We start from the raw sequence: 22,011 nt of genomic DNA, 5'->3' as shown, positions 1-22,011 counted from the left end.
TCCTGCTTTCTTTGCTTCTGAGTCTCCAGGGTAGGCTCTTGGTGGACATTGTGATGGACCTCTGCTCAGACAGGTCATGCTACCGAATGTTGGCAGACTCTTATTGATAGGTCTCTGGTGAATCCCAGACTCTGGACTCTATTGCTTCATTCCCCAAGTATTTGAGTGCTGACTGAGACACACATGTGCCATATACTAGTGGTAGGCTTTGGCTCTGAGTGGTGATACTTGTCCTACAAAGTCTTAGGGGTGGGAGAGGGAAGAATTATTTGCTCCAGGACAAGATGGGGAAACAGAAAGAAGGACAAGTCTGAAAATGAACTGCTCATACTTGCTGAAGCCCACCTCCCCCTTCCCCAGAAGTGTGGCTGCTGACCCTTCCCTTGAGGTGGACTTGCGGAGGAGCAGGCCTCAGGGAGCTGAGTAGATGGTCTGTAGATTCTGATCAGGGATGGGGAGAGTTGGTTGGGTTGGCTTCTGTGAGGGGCGTCCTGGGGCTACTTCCTTCCTGTGGGCATCCATCCACCAGCCTTGCTGCGCTCCTGCTTTGGGCCAAGCCCTCTGCTGAGTGCTGGGCATATGGAGATGAAGGATCTCCATCCTGCCCTTGGGGAGCGGATGGTTGGTGGAGGAGTCACGTGCAAACAGAATGTGACCAGGAGGGGATTGGTGGTGACAGAGGACCCCGAGTGAAGTGGCCAAGCAGATTCACACTCTGCAGCCAGATCTGGATTCCAATTCTGGCTCCTCCACACAACCTCTGTGACCTTGGGCCAGTGTCTTCCCCACTCTTAGTCTCAGTTAACTGATTTGTAAAATGGGGATGGCAGGGTTACCTTACTGGGGGCTGTCATTGAAGATTCAGTGGAATAATGCTGTGGGCTGCTTAGCGTGGTGCCCGACGGGAAGCTGGTGCTTACAGAGTGCTCACTGTCTTTTTATTTATCCTTGGTGCTGGGGCAGCACCAGGAAGCACCTGTTTGGCTGTTTTCTCCAGGTTCTAGTGTAGACGGTGCCAGTTGGTGGTGAAGGTGATGGCCAAGGTATCTGAGAAACCAGCTCTGAAGTCACAGAGTGCTCAAGGAGTCCTTGGGACTTTCCTTACAGGCCCACAGGTGTTTCCTCCCCCATTTTTGCATGAGCTCTTCTCACAGGTGGTTCCAGCCCAGCACCATCGCGAGCACCTTCTCTTTGACCCCCTGCACTGATCAGTTCCATGGCTTTTCCCCAAAGGGAGGCATGAGTCAGGCTTGTCTCGCCTGCACTTACTGAGGAGAGCAGAGACCATGAAGACGTGGAGAGGCACATTCTTCCCTGGTTTTTCTGCAGAGCTTTCAAATCCCTTGTGTTCTTCGAAGGAGATTTATCTCCTGAGCGTCAAAGAGGTGGACAGGGCAGCACTTACAGCAGACTCTGGAGTCAGGCCTATGTGGGTTTGTGTCCTGACCCTACTCACAAGCCCTTTGACTTTGGGCAGGTGACCATTCCTCTTTTCCTCATCAATACAGGAAGTGTGATGGTACTTACCTCCATCTGGTTCTTACAGGACTTCAAGGAGATGACGAGGAACAGGGCTTAGCATAGTGCTTGCACTTCATGAGCGTCCAGTCGGCGTGAGCTAGAATAATCTTCTCTTAACCCATTGTTAGAGGGCTGTCAGGATGCTTGTTTTTTTGCAGGGGATGTTAACTTATTGCCTATGGAAGTTATGTGAGTTATTGCACAAGGGATGTGTTAAAGCTCAGAGGTACTTGGTGGTGAGGGCTGGTGGGAGCACCCAGGGTGGCAGGCAGTACTCAGCCTGCACTGAGACTGTGCACGCAAGCCTTGACGCCCACAAAAGCAGTAGGTGCTGGTGAGGGGGAGGGTGGAGTCACCCCAAGTGTGGGCCTTGTCTCAGACCTGTCCAGGAACTGAAGGCTGGTTTGCCAAGTACTTTCTGTTTCACTGTTCTGTGATTCCATGTAAATAATGGGACTTTATTTTTTATTTCTTTGTATTTATTTTTTTTTACATCTTTATTGGAGTATGATTGCTTTACAATGGTATGTTAGTTTCTGCTTTATAACAAAGTGAATCAGTTATACATATACATATGTTCCCATATCTCTTCCGTCTTGCATCTCCCTCCCTCGCACCCTCCCTATCCCACCCCTCCAGGCGGTCACAAAGCACCGAGCTGATCTCCTGTGCTATGCGGCTGCTTCCCACTAGCTATCTACCTACACTATATACACTATATACACTACCTGGTAGTGTATGTATATATGTATATATGTGCTATGCGGCTGCTTCCCACTAGCTATCTACCTACACTATATACACTACCTGGTCGTGTATATATGTCCATGCCTCTCTCTCGCTTTGTCACAGCTTACCCTTCCCGCTCCCCATATCCTCAAGTCCAAATAATGGGACTTTAATATAAACTTATGCAACATTATACTTTCCCTCTTTAGGATTTAAATATTTTTATTATCAGATTTTATTTTAAGATTAAGACAGTTAACTTGAGTAATCAGAAGAAAGTGTAAATGTTTGGCCTCAACAGTCAATGGTTTCTTTGAAATCATCTTATTAGAGACGAAAGAGTAATGTAATTAAATTCGTATTTATTGGATACAGTAATTCTCACCCATTCTTGTATAAGCTTGATAAGTAGGTCAGGGGGAATCTGTGTTTTTGATACATTTCTGAGTAATTAAATATTTATGGAAAACAAGTTAATAAATTCAGGAGAATTTGCTGTGTCTCTTTTTGTGGCAATAAAGTCTGTTATGTGGAATTAGTGACTTTCACTATTTTAAGATATTTCTTATTTTGTGCCCTCCCTGTAGCTGTGTTTTTTTTTGTTTTTTCTCTCTAGGTACCATATCTCCAGCACTTTCAGGCCGCTGGCATTTAGGAGTGTTCCCACGGGGCTCCCACAACGCCCTGCTCTGGCGTGTAGCAGCCTCAGCTTCCTGTGACTCCCCCACCAGACTTTGCAGAGCCAAAGTCTGCATTTCTTCTTCCCACCGTATTCAGGGCCTAGCCCAGGGCTAGTACTCGGCAGCCAGAACGACCTGAGTGTGTTGTTCCCTCTGCTTAAATCCCTTCAGTAGCTTCTGGTTTCTCTTAGAAAAAACCCAAATCGTTTCCGTGGCCCGCGGGTGTCACGACATGCTCTTCGGTGTAACTGGTGTAACTGTTGTCTTACGTCCAGCTCCCCAGTGCAGGGTGTGCAGTCCCGTCCCACCATGGACTGTGGCTTTGCTCGCAGTCCTGTCCTCAGTGCCTGCCGTAGCATCTGGCACGCAGCAAGTAGTATATAAATGCTTGTTAAATGGACAAATGAAGTAAAGGGTGAGTGCCCAGTGACTGATTTGAATCTATAAAATGAGAAGGTTGTTGGATCTGAGGCCCCTTTTTTATAAAATATTTCAACACTTTACAAAGTCTCTGACACCTGTGTCTTTAGCCTCATAATGATTCTGCAGGGTAGGTGGGGCGGGCTTTGGTGTGCAGAGGAGAAAATGGAAGCTCAGAGAGGGTGGAGGAATTGCCCAAGATGGAGCTATGGGAGACGCAGAGGGCTCCTCAGGTGTCTTTTCTCACAGCCCGGGCTGCCTTGAGGTGTGGTTTCTGATACACATTGGAAGAATCACAGGTGAGATAGGGAAACAGGGATTCATGGACAAACGGTACTTGTAATAGTTTGTCTTGGCTTTAGTTGTTTTAATGTTACTGATAATTGAATTTGAGGAGTTGAGTTCAGTTTGGGATGATGGGTTTAAGGTCTGCTTTCATTCTAGGGACCAGGAAACCCTGATCTTTCTTATAAATAGCGAAGGTACGGGATTGATGTATGTGCTGATTAGTTGATAACTAAGATTAGAATTTGTTCTTTCTGGGAAGCTTTTTGATAGGATTAGAAGTTACTTGCTGATTGATATGTAGCGTTACTTTGTTGTTTTCAAAAGGTGCTCGTTGCTTCAGTTAGCCTATTTCTCTAATTTGTCTCTGGGTATACCTGCCACGGGGCTCTTTTGCAGTGAGCATTGCTGTGGCCGTTGTGCTCATCAGTTGTAGTGTCAGTCTGATCTGAAGGTTAGAGATCGTTGAGTCCACTCTTCCTACTCTCCACATGAGGATGGGGACTTTGCCAGGGTTTCATACTCAGGCGTACTGATTCTCCACCTGTAAAACCCATCCATTTGTATGTTGCAGTTTCTCAGTAGCTGCCTGCAGGTCATGTAACGTTGCTCATAGACCATGTCCATGAAGAAGCATTTCTCTCTGATGAAAACCTCAGCTTCAGCGTCCCCTGTTGAATCTATAGTGTGACTGTGGGGAAGAGGAGCTAACACCTGACTTGGTGCCCAGCACCGGTATTTGGTGATGGTGGCTGGCTGAGAAAAGGCAGTGCCTCTTGTGGTCTGCTAGCAATATGCGTGTTGATCTTAGGGGGCTTCATCATGATGTTAGGGGGCTGAGAGATTATTGGAACCTATTTTTATCAATATAGCCAGTATACTTGTGGAACAGAGAGAGCAGCCTGGTATTATAGGAGGATCACTGGGTATGAAGCCAGAATGCCAAGTGTGTCACTTTGCTCTGACACCTGCTTTCCAAGTAAATAGGAATATCCCCAGTGTGTGTGCATCCTTTCGTTAGTGGGAAAGCCCCAGTTTTTTTTTTTTTTTTTTTTTTTGGCGGTACACAGGCCTCTCACTGTTGTGGCCTCTCCGTTGCGGAGCACAGGCTCCGGACGCGCAGGCTCAGCGGCCATGGCTCCGGGCCCAGCCGCTCCGCGGCATGTGGGATCTTTCCGGACCGAGGCACAAACCCGTGTCCCCTACATCGGCAGGCGGACTCTCAACCACTGCGCCACCAGGGAAGCCCTGAAAGCCCCAGTTTTAAGATCTGAGGTTGCTTTCCGAGGGTTGCATCAGAGTAAAGAGAGCTCGATGTTATTAAACTATTGTACCAGTCACGAAAGGCAGCCTTATTCCTTGTTCTTCCCTGTCTTCCAGACCTGCCTGCCTGCCAGTCCATCTGTCCATCTGCCGTCCATCCATCCATCTACCCACCCACCCTCGCATCCATCCAGTCCTTGTTCAGGGCCTGCTGAGTGCTAGCACTGTGCCGAGTGTGGGGCTGCAGTAGAGGAAAAAGACAAGTCTGGTCCTTGCTGTCTTTTGGCTCACAGTCTAGTAGTGAAGTTAAGTAAGTATAAAAATAAGTACAAAAACCGTAACAAATAAGTGTACGAAAGATTAATTACAGCACTGACAATGGCTGTAAAAGAAGAGTACAAGGTGCTCAGAGGCCATAAAGCAGTTGGGAGGTCAGAGACAGCTTCCCAGAGGAAAGAGGAGTTGGAGCTAGCAAGGTGAAGAGGTGGCGACTGCATGTGTCGTGATCCCAGTTGGGGCAAGGGTGTGATGAATTCACGAAGTCACACAGCCGGGGTGGTCAGAGCCCTGAGCGTGAGGGGACTCTGCAGTGCTCACGGCCCAGTGCTCAGGGCATTGCTTTCTTGACCTGTGCTGGAGACGCCTGACAGAGTCTGTCGTTGCTGACTCTTCTTTTTCAGAACTCCCATCTATCACCAAAAGCATCTGTTACTGAAACATTACCTGCCATGGTTTCCCAGATAGCAGTTGGCCTTATTTTTATTGCTTTAAAGATTGGTTGCTTCCTTTGCTTCTTGAGGGGGTGGAAGAACACCTTGATCTCATTAGTGGTTTCACTCATGAAGTAAACACTTACTGAGCATGTAACTGGGCCTGACACTGCAGTCCTTGCCCTCAGGAGCCCACCAGCCGACAGATGGGAGTAAATAAATGACGATGGTGCTGTGTTGGGGCTGGTAAGTAGTGGAAATGGAAGCTCATGGCACCAAGTCAGACTCACAGGATCTCAAAAATAGATGCTCTGTGTCCCAGGTGCAGGGGAACACAGGCAGAGGAAACAGATAACAGGGGTCCAGAAGCAGGAGAGACCATGCTGTGGCTAAGGTGTGGTGAGCTGTGTGGAGTTGCAGGAAACAGGTCAGAAAGGTGGTTTGGGGTCAGTCCTCAGAGGGACTCGCTAGCAGTGCTTAGGAGTTCGGATGTTATTCTGTGGCCGGTGGAGATTTGTTCCAGAGTTATAGGAGGAGAGAGACCCCTTCAGTTATACTCCTGGTGTGGAGGATGGGTGGTATGGGAGGAGACTGGCATTTGGGAGATGGGTGAGGGAGCCATAGGGATGGAGAGGAGAAGGTGGGTTTGAGAGAAACCAAGGTAGAGGCCTCTCTCCTTGGAGATTTAGCGGATGGGAGGGAGGGTGGGCAGTGCCAGGGTTTCTCACTTAGTGATGTGAAGTGCTGGACAGTCACAGGATAAGGAACGTGAGAGGAGTGTTGAGTTGGGAGGGGAAGTTGTGAGTTTGGTTTTGGCCATTTTGAGTTTGGGACACCTGTGGGACAGCACCCGGCAGCTGGCCTGCTAGCCTGGAGCTCAGAGAGAGGTCTGAGCCAGAGCAGAATCCTCCGTGGTGTTTGTGGGAGAGAGGCTGGTCATCTGTGTGTCGAAGGGTTTTCACAGGTGGTTCTGATGCCCCACTGGTCTGGAGAGAGAGCCTTGGCCCTTGGGGAGGTGGGAGTTACTCAGTAAGGGTATGTGTAGGGAGCAGAGGGTCCTGGCTGGACTGCTGGGGGAGCCAGCATGTGGGGCGGGGCACAGTGGGAGAGTTGGGGAAGGAGCAGAGGGGTGGTCAGTGAGGAAGGAGCGACCTAAGAAGGTGATGCTATGGGAATTGGTGGGGTGGGATCCCCTCCAGCTCTCTTCCCGCAGGCCTCTGACCCTGTCCCCCGGAAGCTGAGTGCTCTGGTGCCACCCCTGATCCCCTTATTTTCCCTAACAGCGGAGCCATTCCCACATGAGAGAGGTCGTTTTAATGACCTTTGCTTCCGTGTGTGAAAGACTCTGCAGAGGAGGCTCTGCATCCATTAAACCCTTCAGCCTCTCTCAGAACCTTCTTGAGAAATCCACCCCTGCCTTCTTTTGCTGGCCCTTCGGACTGAAATCTCTGGCTCCTGAAGCAGGAAAGTTGGGGCCCCATCTGGCATTCTGGGGTTCAGGGTGGGTCTGCAACCTCAGTGGGAAGGGGATGTGTCTAGATCCCAGGAAAGGCAGCTACCAGACATGTGGGAGGAAGTTCTGAAGGTGAGAAACCACTGGGCCTGGACCAATGTGGTGTGGGAGCCCTGTGACTTGGGAGTGCATCCTTGGTCCTCCATGTGTCCTGAGCTTGGATAACAGGGAAGAGCCTGCTGTAGAATTTCCAGAACTTACAAGTAAGGTCTTAGAGTTATAAGAGTACCTGAGATCTACTCAGACGGCTGGTGGAGGGAGGGTCCCAAGTTGCCAAAGTGGAGTTCCATCCCCCTGGTAGGACAGAATGCCTCAGATCAGCTGACAGAACCTGGGGAAGAGCCTTTAATCTGAGAGAGCCAGTGGGAGACTGATCTATGATCCAACATGTCTATTGTAAGTATCACCCTGAACCCAAAGACCTAGGAGTGTAGGACGCAGGCAGAGACCTGCTTACCACTGACCCTGGTGCTGAAAGCCACAGCTGAAGAGTAGTGAGACAGGGTCAGGCATACCTGGAGGGAAGTAGCTGTCCTTAATACCAGGGCCAACCATCCTGGTATAAAGCCGTTTGTTTCTCAGGAAAGGAAGAAGAAAAGGGATTAATGTTTGTTTAGTTGAGAAACCCCAATGCTTAGTCGAAGAGAAGGGAATAGATGGACAGATGGGAGGGCATGTACCTTACAGAACATAACATGTTCAGCTCTGTGGGATGGAACATAAAGAAATGGTTGAGAATAGGGGGTCAGACTGAGCTGGGTTCAAATCCCGCCTTTGCCCAAGGGCTTGCTGCCATAGCCAGGGAGGATACTCTTATCGACTGTGTGTCCTTGGATAAGTTATCTAACTTCTTTGGGCCTCAGTTTTCTCACTTGAAACAATACCCAGTGATAACAATACCCATCTTAGAGAATTATTGTAAGGACCAAGTGGTATATTCCTATGGGTAAGGTGCTTACCAAAGTATCTGTCACAGAGTATTGCTTCAGTAAATGGCAGTAGTAATAGTGATGATGATGGTACCATCATCAGCTGAGGACCTCTGCAGATATCTCCACTGGACTAAACCCCACCCATATAGCAAGTGTGTGAAATAAAGAACTTCAGCAATAACAGGGTCAGCTCTGTGACCCTCACCTACGGGCAGGAGCACTGAGAGGATAAGGATGACAGTGGAGCATCACAGGAAAGTTTACATGATGGAAGATGAAAAAGCCCCAGGCCCAGGAACCTTGGTCAGGGGAGTGTTATTGGCTGTGAAGAAGCGAGGCAAGAAGATTCTGGATCAACAGCTGGAGGTGATGAGGACAAAGTAGCACATTAGCCTTAGTCTTTAGTGATGGTAGAGATCGTCACCACCTCTTTCACCTCCCTCAGTGTTTGGTGGGCACTGGGGCACGAGAGCTTATTTACCTAAGGTCTGTTCGCCAACTCCACAAAGTCTCATTTTTATGAATAGGCTTATTACAGAGTAGCCTCATATTAAATGTTTTGAATAGATAGGATGAAAATCAATGAGTCAATCAATCAATTTCTGGCTCTTTCCAGGGAAGTCTAAACATAGTAATAGTGACAATACTATATCTCCAAATATTGGTAAAGATTTAATGCAATTCCAATGATACATTTTATAAAACTTGATAAAATAGCGATCTTCATCTGGAAAAATAAATTGGTAAAAAAAATGTTAAGGCAGTGAAATGGCCTCATTCTTCCAGATTCTGTTTGTTTCAGCGAATGTTTGAGTTGCCTGCTCTGTGTAAAAACAGCACTTGCCCCTTTGTTGGGGGAATATAAAAATGGATATCTGTTGTGATACATACTCTCATGTAACCTTCTAGCATTCTCTTTATGAGGGAGCCATTTCTGTAGGTTAGGGTATGAATGACAGAGAACTCAAAATAATGAAGACATAAATAAGATTGAAGTTTCTGTCTTATGTGTGAGAAGTCAGGAGGGTAATCAGCTCAGAGTATTGAGTCTACATGGTCAGAGACCCAGGTTCCTTCTGTCTTGTTCCATCGTGAGGTGATCTTGGGGATGGCTTCTAAGACCAAGGTCACTTTATGGCCTGAAATGGCTGCTGGAACTCTGGCTTTTGCATCTACATTGCAGACTTTGAGGGCCACTTTACAGCAATTGCACATGACACTTCTTGCATCCCATCGGCCTTCTCTTGGTCTTATGGCCACACATGGCAGTAAGGGAAGCTGGGAAATGTAACCTGTATTCAGGGAAACCATATGTCCATCTAAAAACCAGAAGTTCTGTTACTGAAGAAGAAGAGGAGGATGGATATTGGGGACCAGCCTCACCATTACTGGCCCAATTTAACAGATGTGGAGCCTATAAATGGTTGAGCCTCCAAAACTTACTATAAGGCAATAATTTATTAATCCCACATGGCGCCTGGGTAAAAGCAGGAAAACAGATGAATGGAAAAGAAGTCAGTTCATTGGTAACTTACCCAGGAGCTAAATTCATGAGATATCAGGAGTTACACAGAAGCACGGGAAGGAATAATTGTTATGTTGGGGCATTTGGATTTCAATGCTGAAAAGAATTGATAAGCTTAACCACTACTGCAGTGGATTCTAGGTGAGTTTGAGGTAAAGGACAAAAAAATGGAGTTAAAGGTGGGAAGATGTATATTGAATTCTGCAGTAAGATCTAGGAGAGACAGGTTACTGAATCAGGTAGTAGGGGGAATTAGGAGGGAGAACTTTCTTGTCTACTTGGTATCTTTTGGTATGTATAACTCCTGAGTCAGACAAAGGACTTTATTACCAGCATAAGCATCAGTGTGTGTCAGTTCCCCTTCCCCCAAGTCCCGTGGAGGTGACACTGTGGGTCCAGATGGATGCTTTGCCTTGTGTCACACCTGAGAGACACAAGCCTGGGGAACGTGCTGCTTTATGGCAGGCAGTGAGCAAGGCCGCCCTTTGTCCCTGAGGGAGACATTGTCGCATCTCTCAAGGTTGCTCTCTGCAACACAACCCTGTGAAATGGCCTAGGTAAAGGGTGATCAGGACCTTGCATTCTTGGCAGTTCCCACAAGACAGGTTGGAGTGCCAGAGACCGCGGAGGACTGAGTCTCCCAACAGGTGTTGTCAGGATCAAATGGGACGATGCATGGAGACGCGTGTGCAATGGGAAGCTCTCAGTCAACGCTACCCTGTAGAATGGCTGTGGGCTGCGGAAAGGCAGGCCCAGCCATGGCTCAGGCAGCTGGCAGTCTTTCCACCTGGTGTGCCGTGTTTAGACAAGACTGAAGGTGCAGTGGGGAGGCGGAATGGGAGAGAAAGGCTACTCTCAGTTCCTTGTGTTTAGCTTTTGCCTCTTGTACACATTTCATACCCAGCACATCCCTGGGGCATGTACTCTGCTAGCTCTTGTAAATTATTTATAATTCTCTTTTTTCTTATGTATAATCAAATGAAGTCTGTTTCTTGAGCTTAATATTTGTGGTTTTCTTAATTAAAAATTGAGTACAGCGAGTCTTTCTTAAGAAATAGGGTCTTTTTTGTTTATACGTATATTTAGCAAAATCCTTGACAATTGGTTCCAAACTAATGAAATTTTAAACCTAGGTGATGTATAAAAGTATTACAAAAATGTGGAGCTTTAAAAGACATTTGAAGATTAGCTCGACTTTCTAGTTTTATACAGGAGGAAATAGGCAAAAGAAGTGAAGACGTTAACTAAAGAGTGGTCACCGTTGATGAGTGATGGAGATGGTGTTGGACCTTAGCTTTGAATCCACCAGGGTGGATGGAGAGGGGACCAAGGGGAGCCCATCTGCACTATTTTTGGATAAATGTCAGGCCAGGTCTCATCTGTCCTCATTCAAGAATGAACGAATAGACAAATTAAACTAGAGAGGACCCACTGAAAAGATCCAGCAGTATAAAGGGAAATAAACAAGGGTGCAAAAAATAGAGAAGATCAGGCTTTGGGAAAGAAGTTTCCAAACTTTTACTCAGTAAACTGAAGTACATTTCAAACATCATCTTCTTTGTCCTCTAAGAGAAGTTATAGGTGCTATGAAAGACGAAATGATGAGTCAACAGACTGAGGTGAAGCAGGAGCTTGTGGACTTAAAGAACGTGGGGCAATAAATCACACATGCCAGCACTGAAATTAGTGGCACTGCAGAAATTCAAGGGGTCAGGAGGAGGACAAACTGCCAATTTCACAAGGGACAGGAAAGCAACAGAGGAGACCGCAGACGTGGATGATGGACCAGACTGGAGACCAGAGCAAATCCTCAATTTTCCCGAACCGAAGAAGGACCTGAATCCGTAAATTATAAGGGCTTATCATGAACCAGGCAAAAGTAACAAAATTATCTAACACTTCACATATCCAGGTGAAGTTTTTTTGTTTTTTGTTTTTGTTTTAATTTCAAGGATAGTGAGAGGATACCATTAGCATTCTGGTAGAAGGAACCTTTAAATCCAAGAAAAAAAAACTAAGCTAGGCTCAGGCTTGTCTGCAGCACAGGTGCCAGAGGCAGTGGAGCAGTCCTCATCGAGTTTTGAGGGAAGGGTTGTGACCCAAGAATTTCATACTCAGCCAAGTTTTATTTCACATTTGATGGCAACAGAAATTCATTTCAGTCTTACAAGGACACATCTTGAGTGTAGCTTTTGCCACACCCACGCACCATTCCTGGGGGGAAAAAATCACTGGAAGCCATGCTCCAGTAACGGAGAGATGAGTCAAAATGAAAGCCCATGAATGGACAAGTCAGAGTAGGAAAGGATTGGCAGTCAGAGTGGAACCATTCAAATATAAAGTTATTTCTAAATAATTGTGATTATGATTATAAAATAGAATACAAATGAATTGATTATTAAAAGAAGATATAACATTAAACCTTAATTAACAGAAAAAGCAGGAATAAAATTCCTGCTGAAACCAGAGATCATGCATATGAACACAGTCTGTACTCTAAAGAACTGTACAAATGTGAGGGATGGAAAGATCTCCAGGCTTCTTATATATGTCTGTTTCAAAGTTGGGTTGATACACCCTTTTATTCTTTCTTTCCTGTCATGAGTCAGGTGTTGGGATTGGCATAGTCCATAAGCACGTTCTTTTTATCAGTGCGTTAGCCTCTTGTTGGGGTGTTTATGTTGGAAATAGTATTTCATTGCAAGTAGACACAGTATGCTATTCGGAGTCAGAAGACCTGGGTTCCTGCTCTGATTCACCTTAGTTTTGTGAGCTTGAAAGAAGCACTGATTTCAATCTCCTTTAAAAGTGATCGTAATACTTACTTTGTGATATCTTACTGACCAGCATGGCTAAAATGAAAAATATATATATATACTGTATCAAGTGCTGGCCAAGGTGCCGAGCAGCCAGAATGCTCATACCCTGCTGGGAGGAGTGTGAATTGGTTCAGCCACTTGGGAAAACTGTTTGGCATCATCTACCCAAACTGAACACGTACTCACCTTAGGACCCAGCAGTTCTGCTCTTGGGCATCAACCCAACAGGAAGGCATGCAAATGTGTTACCAAATGGCATCGCTCAAGAGTATTATAGCAGCACCACCTGTGATAGCCCAGACTGGAAACAATGCCAGTGTCCATCAGCAGCAGAGTGGACAGATGCAGGGTCAACTCCCACAGTGGGAAACTGATCAGTATGAGTTCGTGAACAACCATGAAAAATGAAAAATCGGGATGAATTTCACAGACATAATGTTCATTCAGGCACAAAAGGTTGTGTACTGTATGTCTCCATTCGTATAAAGTTTAAACGGACAGAAGTAATCTCTGCTGTTAGAAAGCAGAGTGGTGACCACCCTTGGGAGGCAGGTAAAGATCGAAGGAGGTGCGGTGGGTGGTGGGGGGCTCATGATGTTCCTCCATCTGGGTGCTGTTACACGGGTATGTTCACTTTGCGGGAATCCTTTGACCTGTGCGCTGGTACTGTATTATTGTATGCATTCTTCTGCACTTATGCTGTACTTCCATGTAAAGTTTATTTAAAACTCTGTCAAAGGAAGCATAGCAGTCACATTGCTTTCACTGAAATTATTATTAATAATGAGAAGGAAAGTTTTTTGTATTATAGAATAAAATAATTTAACATATTTCATCTTTACCTCTTCAATTGTTTGCATTTGTTTTGTAACGTATAGAACGTGTCGGTACTTTAGAACATATATTTAATTTACGAATAAACATATGTATGTTAGAGGTGCTCGCTTAATGTTTTTTCAGCTGTTGGGAGTGAAGGATCCGAAAGTTTGATGAGCTGTGACTCAAGGTCGCAGCAAAAGGGGGCAGCCCGAGCCGGGCCTGGCTGCGGGAAGCAGGTGGCGAGTGAGGGCCTCAGTCGGTTCGGTCGGCGGCCTGTGTTTGGGTTGGTTTCTTGCTGCTGGAGTGCGAAGTGTGTGCCAGGGGAGGGTGGTGAGGGAGGCAGGGCCTGGCCTTTTAGCGCCTTGGGTTCCTGTGGGGAGGGGCTGCGAGGCAGCTCTGGAAGCGGGTGAGCAGAAGAAAGGAGCCAGCAGAGGTGGCCAGAGAGGCTGAGGAGACAGGAGGAGGAGAAGCACGAGGTCATTGTTTGAGGCTGCTGATGAGTTTCCAGAAAGAGGGACTGGTGAGCCGTGTTGGAGGCTACCGAGAGCTCGGCCACTAGCCTGAGCCTCAGCCGTTAGGCGGTCCTGCTGACCCGAAGTCGGGAGGGGTGTTGCCGTGGGTGGTGGGGAGGAAGCAGCCTGGAGTTCAAGGGCCGAAGCTCTTTGGAAGACTGAGAGAACTGCGGACGTTCTCAGGCCGAGAGAGTGGAGGAGACTGAGGTGCGAGGGGGGTGCCGGCCCTGGGTCTCTGGTGGACGCCTCTTCCTCAGAGGTGGGAGTGGGGGGTCAGGAGAAGACGCGGAAACATTTAGGTTAAAGGAAGGACCCGAAGGAGCCGAAGGCAACTTTCCGCAGTGAAGGAGGTCATGAAGCCGCCCACCTGGCGGTGGGGGGCGGAGGGAGGGGGCGCTTTGGAGGAAGGAAAACAAACCAGCCCCTGGGCCCTCTGCAGGCGCCGGGTGCAGGATGCTTGTCTGTGCCAGTGGGCGGCTGAGAGGCTGCCCCCGTGCTGGGCGGGCTGGGCATTGCCTCCCTGGCATGCACTCTGAGGCAGGGGTCCCCAGGCGGACCCTCCCATGCTTACCACAGCATGTATCCAAAGCATGGTGGGAAAGGAGAATAGTGACCGAAGAAGTTGAAGTTAATTCCGGTGATTTTAGGACAGGCTCTGCTACCTGATAGGCTAATGATATCACATATTGATCTATGGGGAAGGTTTTTGACATTTCAAAGAACAGATTCAAATCAGATCTTCTAGCACTATAGTTGGTTTGACCTTGCTGAGCCTTGAGAAACAAGTCTTACCGTCTGGAACATCGTGTAAATGGAATTATCCCCCCTACTTTTTACAGCGGCTACTGTTTGGAAAGAGACGTGCTGGGATGGTTTATCCTATTGGCCTGGGATTATGAAGCCCAACATGTGTTCCTGGTAAGTGGGTTCACTGACCCTAGTGACCTGTGCCCTCTTGAGCAGAGAGCCAGGCTGTGGCACCCAGAGGTGCAGCTGGTACGGGTGAGCCGGGTCCTGTTGCAGTCAGAGGAACCTGCTGTCAGCAAGTCTGCAGGGTTGAGGAGGGCACAGGGGCTTTCGGGACATCAGGCATCCTCAGTGAGCCACACGCACAGGGTGTTTTAGGGGCTTCTTCTCGCCAGATGAATTAAGCTCTGGGGTTTTCACCACTGGTTCTTGTATCAAGGGTTTTTTCCTTTCTTTCTCTGCCTCCTCCTCGTGCAAGACCACTTGTTGCCACCCTGTTTTGCTGTCATCCTTTTGCTCCTGTTGCTCAGAAGACATACATTCTGTATCGGCCTCCTAGCAGTTGGGGTGACTTGGGCAACCTCCTTTCTCTCAAGCTCAGTCAGATCCTTATACCTCCCCACAAGCCCCTCCCCTCTCTCAGTTCAGCTCCCCTCCTCACTTTTGGCTGTCCTTGCTTCAGACCCTTCATCAGAGAGGACCGGCTCATTGTGTGAGTTACGCTTGGCCCTGGGAGGATGGGTGAAGGAATATGAAGATACAAGGAATCTTATAAGATTCAAGGAATAAGACTTGATCATCATCTTCAAGAGACTCTATAATCTACTTGTCAACCCCCTGCCTCCCTCTCCCCTCCCCCCCCACACCCCCAATTCTTGTTCCCTGAGATTCTGCCCACCCCATCCGGCACCTCTTCCAAGAATGCTTTTCTGCACTCCCCAACTCACTGGAGCTCTCCTCCTTTTAAACTGTCCTGACACTTGTTTCAACCCCCTCTCATGGCCCTGGCCACGATCCGCATTGCATTGTGCTTTTTTGATGTCCCCTGTACTTCCTGCCTTAGCTCCTTGACTAGACTTCAAGCCCTCTTAAGGCAGGGGTTGTGTCTTCCTCATTATTGTATTCTGTGCAGTGCCTTGCTCAATGCCTTATACGTAGTAGGTGCTCCATAAATTTTACTAAACTGGGACCAACATGGACTCTCTCCTGGCTCCCAGCATCCATCCCCTTTGCAGCCATGGTCCTCAAGTCTTGAGACACCGTAAGATAATAGGGGAAGAGGCAGCGAGTATTTGCCTAGAAGAATCCTAGGAGATTTTATTCAGGTAGGAGCAGTCACAAAAATGCTAAAAGCTGAAATATTACAATATTTTTCAGATTCTTCTAGTAGCCTTACCCTTCTGTCAACCTATTTTCACAAAGAGGCAGAAGGTAAAGTTTCTGATGCTTTCCTGCCAGGGCCCCAGTCTTCCTTCCTTGATATTGCATGATTAACTACAATACAAGTAATTCATATAGTGCTTAGAAGAAGCAAGTTCCCTGAAACTTACGTATCAGAGGGATTGGTTCCCCTTAGGAGGATGCTGGAAATAACTCTTGGTTTAAAGGTAAGAGCATATGAGAAAACTGAGACTCAGAGATAAGTAATTTCCCTGTGATCACACAGCAAATAAGTGTCAGAGTTGATATTTGACTCTAGGTCAATCTAGTTCTAGAAATGCAGTTCCTCTCCTCTGTCTGTGCTTTTGAGGCTGCTTAGAACTGGATTCCATGAGAGGGGCTGCAGCTGCCCACTTGCTTCCTATGCCCTCTGAGGGACTGCCCGATCTTGCCAATCCCAGGGGATCTGGGCAGAATTGCTCCCTGTCCATGAAGCTGGGAGAGGACTGCCTCTCCCCCATCATCACTAGGGGACCAAAGAGCAGAGGGTCTCCTCCCCACTTCTCAGCAGGAAGATCACAGTTTGCCACCTCATTTCACTTGGGTCCCCTTGAACAGAGGCTGTCAGGTCATACAGGGCCTCAGGCTTGTCACTGCCACAGAAGCTCGAGTGGTCTGCCATGAACAGGGGCTGTGTGAACCTGCACCCTTCAGCAGGCAAAGACACATGACGGCTTTTTGGGATCTTAGCTGGAGAAAGAGGGAAGCCAGGCTTCACACTTGGAGCAGTGGTTCCTTTGAGGCAGGATGGAAGGAGAGGATGTGTAAGAACTTTACAAGGAGAGAGCTCCTAGGGGGACGCATTTAAAGGGTACCAGAGGCTTGCTGGAACTAAAACACATGGCTTTTGAATTTAAAAATCAATTTAAGAACTGAAATTGGTGGTTTGGAAGGTCAAGTAGAAGAAATGCCTCACAACCCAGAACAATAATAAAAAGAAATGGAAATAATGAATTAAAATGTGGGACACTGTCCATGAGGGAAGGCCTTGGAGACCTTATCCAGGGGACCTGCCATGGAGTCATGGGAGTTCCAGAAGGAGAAAAAGGAATAGATGGAGGAGTAATAGGAAAACAATAAAAGAAAATGTCACTGAATTGAAGACAGATTTGATTCTTCAGATTAAATGGATCCATTCATCCCACGCAAAGCCCAACACTTAGACCTACTTTCTAGTAAAATTCCTAAACTCCAAGAAGAAAGAGAAAAATCTTAAAGTTTTGTAGGAAGAAAGAACAAGCTGTTTTCAAAGGAGAGAGAATTAGACTCTCATTGGCCCTTCCATATGCAGCCCTGGAGGCCGGAAGACGGTGGTCCGGGGTCTCCAGACTGTTGGAGAGAGGGGGCCACAACCCTCGCTGAACCAGCCGAGATGTCACTCCTGGTCATTGTGAAAGAAAGACATTGCACATGCGTGAGGACATAAAGCATACGTCATCTGGTAGGTGTGCCTGAGGAAAACGCCCATTGAAGTTCTCTGACCAAAGGACAGTTAGAGCAGAGATTCTGGGGTGGGGGACATGGAGAGTGCAGGAAGCAGTGAGCCGTGGTGCACCCTTTAGTGCACAGAGATTAATCTCATTGGATATAGCTAGTGTGAGTTAGAATTTTTATTGTGTGTTATTAAGAACTTTTAAAATAGAGGAGAACTGTATGGGAAAACATAACAGGCTGAAAATAAAAATTCTAAACCATCTCTGTAAAACCCAAGGCTTTGGGAGAAAGAATGGGAGAGTGGGAAAATGAGTGTTCCACTTTTAAGAGACTTAAATAAACATAGGGCAAATAAAACATAAAGGCATTGTTATTTATGTGTATTACAAAAAAGAGAAATAAAGGTTCAATTTTGACTTTTGGGAATCAGAAGGTGTATTGGTTAGGAATAGATTTTGTTGCATGTAGTGGATAACCCCAGAATAACAATGGCTTAAACATATAAGGGTTTATATCATTTCATGAAAAAGTAAAGAGGTTGGTGTGGTGGAATCTAAGTCATCACAGAGCCGCCAGGTTCTATATCTCGCTGCTCTTCCAGCCATAGCAGATTGCCGCCTGACTCAAGATGGCTGCTTGAGCTCCAGTCGTCACATCTGCATTCCAGAAGCCAGAAGGAGAAAGGGGAGAAGAAGGGTGTACACTTTCCCTTTCAGATATTTCTCAGAAGTCTCACACAGCACTAACATTTACATCTCACCGAGTGGAGCTTAGCCACACTGAGCAGCAAGGGAGCATGGAGTGTGCTTAGCTAAAACTAGTTTTCTTGCTGAAGAAGAAAAGGAGAAAGAAAGAAGTTGGAAATCTCTGCCTCAAAAGATCATCACTAGCAGAATGCAAATAAAAACAATAGTTTTCTTTTTTACCTTTTTAAGTGGCAAAATGTTACAAAGATTGATAAAATCCAATGTTAGCAAGTGATTGGGGGAAATGAGTGCTCCCTTACATTGCTGTTGGGAGTATGAATTGTTCTAACTTTGGGGGAATATAATTGAAAATATTTAATGAGTATTAAATATCCATATCTGTCAACCCAGCAGCAATTCATGCAGAAATAAAGCACCAATGCAAAAAGCAGTACAAAGCTGTTTTCTGCGCCACTGTTTGTAGTGGCAAAAAAGTGGAAGGAATGGGAGCCCCCATCAGCCATGTATTAGGCAGTTATTAAAAAGGATCCAGCTCTCTCTACCTTGACATGAGGGAAGCCCATGACACATTGTTAGGTTTAAAAAACAAATTGCAGAATAATGTCTCCAGCAGTGGTTGCAGACTGGTGGCCAGTAATAGTGTGTGCCAGGCGAGTGCTAAGTGCTTTACATTAGTTCACTTTGTAAGTTCGCTTCTCACAGTGAACTTACAAAGAAGGGACTGTTGGATTGCCTCTTTTCAGAGGAGGAATTTGAAGCACAGAGACTAAGTGACTTTCTTAACGGTGACCTAGCCAATAGACACTGGGCCCAGGATGTTACCAGGTCTCCATAATCTGAGCTCTTACTAACTCTGCTACTCTACCCAAGGAGCACTGTCCAGTCTCTCTCTCAGATACCTTGTATGGCCAGTTCAGTGCTTTCCAAATGTTCAAAATGGAAAGCTTTAAGTGGCGTAGTTGGCCACAGGTCCCCTCTGTCCTTATTCTGTTACACCTGTAGCTTCGCCATGACATGATCTGCTGGACCCCCCAGGCGTTTGAGGGTACGACCTTGGGTTCTGGTCTAGTCCCACTTGTTTACAGGTATTTATGTTGCTTGGCACAAAGGCTTGGAGGAGTGTACTCCTGGCTGCCCACTGTGATTGCCTTAGGTGGGTGGAAGGGGGTCGGCATTGGGGGAGGGTGGTTTCATGGCTTTTTATTTGTACACCCCTCTTAGGTTTGGCTTATAGCAATAAAGATATGTTGCTTTTGTAGTTTAAATAGGAAGTCCGATAAAGTATAATTTAGAATGATGAAATATCAAGAAACAACCCAGATAAATTGCTACACCTTCCTTTTTGTCATTTGTTTCTTTTGAGATTGCCTTTATAAACGTCTGTAAGCAAGGAGACTTGAGTTTTCTTTTCTATAAGATGATGTTTTGGGAATTCCCTGGCAGTCCAGTGGTTAAGACTCCATGCTTCCTCTGCCGGGGGCCCAGGTTTGATCCCTGGTCGGGGAACTAAGGTCCTGCATGCTGCGTGGCACGGCCGAAAAAAAAAAAAAGATGAAGGTTTAGGCTGTCAGTTGTATTAGCATTGACATCTCATTCTTGAACCGCACATAAATAGGCATCAGCAGTGGCCCTTCCTGATCGGGAGAAAGGCTCTGCCCCATCGTAACCTCAGAGTCAGAGATGGGAAGCATGTGGAGTGGGGTTGCTCAGAAAAGGGTTTGTGAGCTGCAGAAGCCGTGGGCCGCTCCTGATGCTGCCTGCGTGACCCTCTCGCTGGAAATCTTGGGGAGGCAGCCGAGCGTGGCCACAGCTGTGACCGTCCAGGGAGGACGAATATAACTCAAGACAAATAGGACGAGTGCTAAGGAGAAGTCTGAGTGCTCTAAAAGCCAGTAGGAGAAGGACACAACATAGTCAGGCATCACAGAAGAGGTCCCAGAGGAAGTGACATTGACAATGAGGCTGGAAAAGGGCAGGAAGGAGCGGGGAGGAGAGAAGGGACGAGGATGGTTCCAGGGAGAGAACCAGCCCCTGAGCACACCTGACTGCGGGGGACAGTACAGTGGGCGTGGCCACCAGCTGCTCTAGTGCCCTTCTGGCACCTGTTGTAGTCTGCAAGTCTCTCCTTCCTTGACTGGAAGCCACTTCCAAGTGGCTGGGTTGGGGAGGGGCCTGCAGAGGGATGCACCGCCCCCTCCCCAGGGTAGTGCCTGTGACTCTCAGTGGGTTGGGTACCTCTCAGCCCCCTTCCTTGCCTTACACCAGCTTCCCTCAGTGACCTTGCCTACCGACCCTCTACTGCGAGGACCACGGCCTTGACCACCTGGGATCAGGGCTGGAGGGATTTATGTTAAGGCAAGGCAAGTCCCACCCACTTTTCACTGAGGCCCCTCCTGGGTGGCAGCTTCTACCTGAGCTGAACCTGAGTCCAGAGCGTTGCTGCTTCCCCTGTCCCCACCCCAGGAGTTTGCATCACTTCTCCCTGCATACCCCCTTCCCCAGTCCTGCAGGGGTGCTCTCCTTGAAGTCCCTTTGCTCAGTCCATGTGGCTGGGGGTGCTGATGGGCCGCTTAAGCATCGCCGTCGTGCCCTGAACTTGCCCCTTCCTGTAATAGGCTGGGGGAGTGGTTCATTCATTTTTACTGAGAACACAGCAGAGTGCTGGGTACTGTGTTGGGAACTGGGAATAAAATAATATTTGAGCACTTACCCCATGCCAGGCGCTGTGATCAACACTCCACAGAGGTGGCCTCAGTTCAGGAACTTAATGCAAATAAAACGCTTAGACAGCTGCCTGGTGCCCATCACCACTCCTGAGTGCCAGCTGGTGCTATTAGTTGTCCTTGCCATAACCACACGAGGGGAGGACAGTCCCGTATCTCCACGCAGAAACTCAAGCTTAGAGGGGCACTTGCCTGCTGTCACATAGGACTCAAACCCGGAGCTCTCCGAGGGTGAATGAGTAGGTGTGACTCTCGCCTTCCAGAGCTCATGGTCTAGCAGGGAGATGCCCGGCAAGAGCACTTTCTTGTCAGAGTGACAGGTGCTACAGTGGGCTGAGTGAGGGCACACAGAAGAGGGGCCAAAGGATGGGGGAGAGGGGAAGACTATTCCAGGCAGAGTCCTCGCTGAGATCAACGTCACTTCCTCATCACCCGTGGGATGTCTGTTTCCTCTGGACTTTGGCGAGGAGGCTCCAGTTTGGTGGTCTGCGCACGTGCTCAGTTAGCGGTTAATCGTTTGAGGGCCCGGATATGGCTGCCCCTCCCAGCCAGACTCCTGGGACCTCGTCTTCCAGGCACTCCCATTGGGGAAGACCCCTCCACCTCCAACCACTGTGTGACCTGAGGTCCTGTCACTCTGAACCCCCAAACTTCTTGGGGACACACGTGCAGATGGCCTGGGTTATGGCTCTGTGTTGCCCACCCCGCCTCTCACTGCATTTCTGTGAGTACCTTCAGCTGCCCCGTAGAACTGCTCCATTGCAGTTAACACAAAGGAATGAAATGTCATCATAGAACTGTGATTGGAGATCCAAGCTAAATAAATCCCACCATGACCATGCTACCCCAACAAATCAAACTGTTTATGTTGCGCATTTCCTCTGTAGTCCCTGTCCACAGGGCAGATAGGTTTTTATACAGTTGTTGTGTGTCTTGCCGCTTTTTTATTGCTACCTTGAGGGGATTGGAAATGAGAGTGATCATTTAGGAGATGGCCACCAGGTGGCGCCAGAGCACCAGACATCCGACTCCAACCTCCTACGTCTGATCCCTGCCGGTGGGAGCATCCCTCAAGTGCTTGTCTCTGGAAATTCACTTTCAGTTTTCCCTCCAAATGCTGTGTTGCTCACAATAAGTGTTCCATAGTTATTTTAGAAGAAATCAAACAATACTGAAGTGTACAAAAAGTAGAATGTAAAAGTGCTGTACAATGGCACCTGTAAGAAGCATTG

General features: G+C 47.5%; 1 protein-coding gene across 22 annotated transcripts in view; it reads left to right on the top strand.

The window, feature by feature from the left end:
• RALGPS1 (Ral GEF with PH domain and SH3 binding motif 1) overlaps nt 1-22,011 on the top strand; it is a 331,729-nt gene that overhangs the window by 43,881 nt on the left and 265,837 nt on the right. For 15 of the 22 annotated variants that reach the window (XM_067743271.1, XM_067743283.1, XM_067743286.1 and 12 more), the window contains exons 2-3: nt 5,016-5,208; nt 14,568-14,646. The exons of 5 other annotated variants lie outside the window; for them this stretch is intronic. The gene's annotated coding sequence lies outside the window, so the exon portion shown is untranslated. The remainder of the gene's footprint in view (nt 1-5,015; nt 5,209-14,567; nt 14,647-22,011) is intronic. 2 more of the 22 variants (XM_067743268.1, XM_067743270.1) reach the window with 2 other exon arrangements.

Source organism: Pseudorca crassidens, chromosome 7 (genome assembly GCF_039906515.1).
Source record: "Pseudorca crassidens isolate mPseCra1 chromosome 7, mPseCra1.hap1, whole genome shotgun sequence".
In the NCBI taxonomy this organism is placed as follows: domain Eukaryota; kingdom Metazoa; phylum Chordata; class Mammalia; order Artiodactyla; family Delphinidae; genus Pseudorca; species Pseudorca crassidens.
Note: the sequence above shows the minus strand (reverse complement) of the source record. Positions and strands in the feature narration are given on the sequence as shown.